The sequence below is a fragment of the Micrasema longulum genome, unplaced genomic scaffold (genome assembly GCF_059751315.1).
Source record: "Micrasema longulum isolate JH-2025_06_02 unplaced genomic scaffold, ASM5975131v1 h1tg002706l, whole genome shotgun sequence".
NCBI lineage: Eukaryota > Metazoa > Arthropoda > Insecta > Trichoptera > Brachycentridae > Micrasema > Micrasema longulum.
Window position 1 is genome coordinate 67409 of NW_028279838.1, and position 4757 is coordinate 72165.

A 4757-nucleotide genomic window follows, 5' to 3' on the forward strand; every position below is an offset into this window, starting at 1 on the left:
AAAAACTAAATATCGACCACACATTTGACTAAGGTCAAAATTTGAAGGGCAAGTTTTATCGATACAAAAGTATTGATAAAACTTTTACAAAATGCAAAAAAAACACTGTTTTCTGTTATTTTACTTCAATAAACAAAATTGGATGTCTTCACGCATGAAATTAGAATTACATTTTTAAAAGTTTTGTAATCGAAGTACCTAATAGTACACTCCTCACAATCTTACATTGATCTTTTGTAGGTACTTTTTACACAAACATGACGTATAATAGATGTTTCTATTTTTATTTTGATGTGAACTGACATAATACAAACCTATTGACCTCGATATAAAATATTATGCATTCTTACCAAACTATGTGTTTTATTCTGGTTACATAAACATTTTTTTGCTCGAATAAAAACAGTACTCAATAGGTATATATATTATTATTCAAATGTTTTTTTTTTCTATGTTAGATGTTTTTTTTTCCATTATAAATTTTTGTTTTATTCAAGATTAGTGATAGATCATCATCTGTCAACGTAAATCGTAGGTCATTGAAGGTCCCAAATCAAATTAAATTTGTACATTTTCAAATGTACCGTCGCCAATTCCAACTTTGTCCAGGAGATTCAAATAAAAATTGTGCAACGGAGTAAATAAATAAATAGGACAACAAATTAATATTTTGAAAGTAATGAAATAAAACAGATCTCTAATATCGCTTTATATTTATAATTTAATTTAATTAGGTACTCATAATCATATTTGAATTCAATACCTACAATATACAATTTTAAAGTTTAGCGATTGGCCCATTTCAGACGGTTTGGATCGTATAAATTTAAGTACACAGCATGCGGTACGATAAAATTACCTAGGGTGGATCTATTTTAATCGTATTTATTTATTTAATCTAATAGATTGGTTGTCGTCAGCTGTGCCAAAATGATTTCCGTATCCGGGCGGTATTCCGCTATAGATATGGATAGTGCAACTCTGTTTGTGAAAAATAACATAAACCCTGGACAAGTGTTGATTCGACGGCTACTACTTGCTATTTCGTTTCTTCCAGACACGGAAATCATTAAATAAATTTTAAAAATACAATACAATAAAAATCATCATCATTCCCTTTCCGCACCTAATGGTGCATAGGGCACTGGATTGGTACACCAATCGTAGCGTATCTTGATAAATTTAGTCACATGAAGGTAAGGTGATCAGCCTTACGCTTCAGGTACCAGTCCAGGGACTATGAAATATTCTAGTGTGAAAATACCTTTTTAAATAAATATTTCATATCAAACATGTCAGGAATCGAACCTGAGACCTCTTGCATGGTAGGCAAACGCGCTGACCATTACACCACGAGGCCAACTAAAAGGCCAATAAAAATCAATCCACCCTAAATTTACCATGCCTTGTGGATTTGTAGGACGCATGTGTAAAAAGTAATTTTAATATATGTAAGTGTTTTATTAAAATTGGTATCAATATTCCATTCATTAATTCTGGTGAAAAATTAAACAAAACTACCTAGATATTTTCTTGGTCTTCTTGGTATTAGAAAATTTATTGTGCTAACAACTCAATTATGGATATTTTGCAACATTACACCATTTTCCATGAACACTGAATTACTTACCATTCATTATAATATTTTAATGCATGCATCAAAAGAATTAATTACAATTTGAAGGACACTCTGAAAAAACATTTTAAAATAAAAAAAATGTATGATCTTTAATTTTATTCCTCACAAGACCTAAAATAGATAGGCAGCTATCTCTGATTTTCATAAAAGTATTACTGTAACACCGACATTTATTCATTTATCTTATTAGGTATAAATATACATAAAATTATCACAGTAATATTATAAAGTTGCTTTGTGTAACTAGGGTAAGTAACCCTGTTTTAAGACAGTCGTGTATGCTTATTTGTGGTGTACCTCAACAAAACAAAAGTAAATGATGAATATCAATAACAATTACAGAAAACTACCTGTAGACAAGGTTGACCACTATATATACTTGGGTCACAAAATCACTGTCGGCAGAGATAACCATAGCAGTGAAATAAAAAGAAGGATAGGTACACTTGGTAAATTAAATTCCACATTTCGAAGTTCCATTCCAATCTCCCTAAACACTACAGTATTTAACCAATGTGTCCTACCTTCTATCCGTCCTAACACACTGCGTGGAGACTATGTCTCTCACCAAGAACGCGTTACGCTTGGAATAACATTAAGAGACAGAAAAAAAAAACAATTATCTGCTGTTAAACCATAGTATATGATGTGGTGGAAATACTGTTTTTTTTAGATGGGAGTTGAATTTTTATTATTTTCCTTGCAAGGTTTATATTTACAATATTTAAGTTTGTCCAAATGTTTGTAGACAAAAGACTGGAGATTTATATTTCTTAAAATGGATTTTTTCTGTTTTAAAAAAGCTTCCATTTTCATTTTTAGGCAAAATCAGAGGCTGTCTTTTGAGTGTAAAGGTGGATGATGAGTGGAAAGGATTGGTTGGTTGAAGTGAAAATGGGCAGGACATATCGCTCGAATGGTGGATGATAGATAGGATGAAGATAAAGCGTGTTCTCGATTGGAGACTAAGGAATATGAGACCCCAAAGACAGCCACTGATGAGAAGATTGATATTCGGAGGTTTGCCGGTAGACAGTGGATGAAGACGGCGCAGAACTAGGAGTGTGGAAGACAGGGGGAGGCCTATATTCTACAGTGGACCAACATGGGCTGATTAAAATGATGACTCAACAACTAAATCAGAATAGTCTTATATATTTATGGCATCTACTACATAACACCTACAATATTAAGACTCAGTTCCAATATTTAAAAAAACTTCTATCAGAAAACAGGTTAGATTGTACCTCAAAACTTTTGTAAACCTATTTTTTCTATAAAGTAATGCAGTTATGCTAGATTACGATAGATTGCTCAACTTGAGTTTAAAATAGAAACAACATTATTAGTTGATTGAATTTTATGTTCTAGTAAGAGTTTTTGGTCCAAAACAGGACACTCAAATTACCCAATGGAGGATTTGAAATCAATACATCTTTTAAATCAATTTTAGCTCATTTTAGTGAGTCTAAAATTGATTTTATTCCTGTGTATGGGCAAAAAAAGAATACAATTATGTGTGTTAAATAGAACCTGAACACTGGATGAGTATTTTTAACTTAATAAAAATCCTGGAATAGGAAATAAAGTGGAGATAAGTCCACTTGGGCTGGTATTCCGAACGCGTTTACAGCGCGCTATAATGCGTATTTAGTACGTAAAAACGCGCAATACCGCGCTATAATTTCGTTTGAAATACCAGCCATGGTAGTTTAGTGGTCGACGCATTTACCTACCATACTTGAGGTACGGGTTTCGATTGCTGGCATGGCGGATTAAAAATATTTGTTTTAATGTTAGTTCTACAGTGTAATATTTCATTGTACTTTAGGCTTAAGACTCGTCACTGGTCACCTTACCTTCCATGTAACAAAATGATCCAGATATGCTGCAATTAAAGTACCAATGCCACTACATGATAATGATTTATTACTAAATCTAAAATGCTGACAACATTCCTTTTATTTTTATTTCAAATCGCAATGTTGGCATAAAAATGGCAATGGAGGAAAGGCAAAAGTTCCTAAGCGACATGTAGTAGCTTTTCAGAATAGCAAATCAAAGTTTTTCATTTTTCATTTTTTTTTTACTAACAAAAAATCTCATATAAAACTATTATTTTGATGGGATTCCTACATAATTTAAATAAAAATTTAAAGTATAAAATTTTTTATCAATTAAAAAAAACTTTTTATCAATTAAAAAAAACTTTAATAATTGGCTCTTCTGTAAAGTTGGCTACATGTTGCTTATGAACTTTTCCCTTTCCACCGTCGATATTTCACAATGTTTTAAATTGATTTGATGAGAATGTTCAACTCTCCAATTAATTAAGAAAATAGTTTGCCATAATTCAGAGAATCACTATTTCATAAAATTTTATGATGCATTAGAAATCACATTTCAATATTAAATTTTTGTGTAATTTTCTTATTTTTTTTTTTTTAATATTATTAATTGAATCGGCATTCACTTCGTAACACTTCATTATAAATTATTATGAAAATAAAACTTTGTTATCAGTGTTACACAATTTGCAAAAATCACAATGTCCGGTTGCTATTAAATGTGAATAGGATTTCAACAGAAGAATAATGAGAAAAAAAAACATAAAATTTACACCATTTATTTTCTAAATATTATTCCTTTTACACAACAACAATAAATTAAAACACATAATACTGATTTTTGATAAAGGTTGCCAGACTTGCAAGTAATATTTTATATAATTTTATAACAATAATATCATTTAAAAAAAGGTTTTCCATTTTGATTCAATTAGATAACTTTCCAATTTTTAGTTATGACAAAAAAATAAGACAAATTTGAGAGAATATGAAGTTTTGTAAACAAACGTCTTTTCAATATAACGTGTAATAAAAATGTTATCAAATGCAAGGAAAGAGGTTTTTTGTCTCATTTGTAAAATTTTGTGCAATCAAATATTAGTAATTTAAAATTATTCTATTTTAAACAAAGATGTACTTTCAGCAAAGAGTTATGTGAATGTGTATAACTAAACAACCTCATATATTTGCATTTAAGTATCTGCATTTAATTCGCAAAAAGCAAGTCATGGAATCTGGTGTTTAACAATACGCCCACAATAGAATTGATC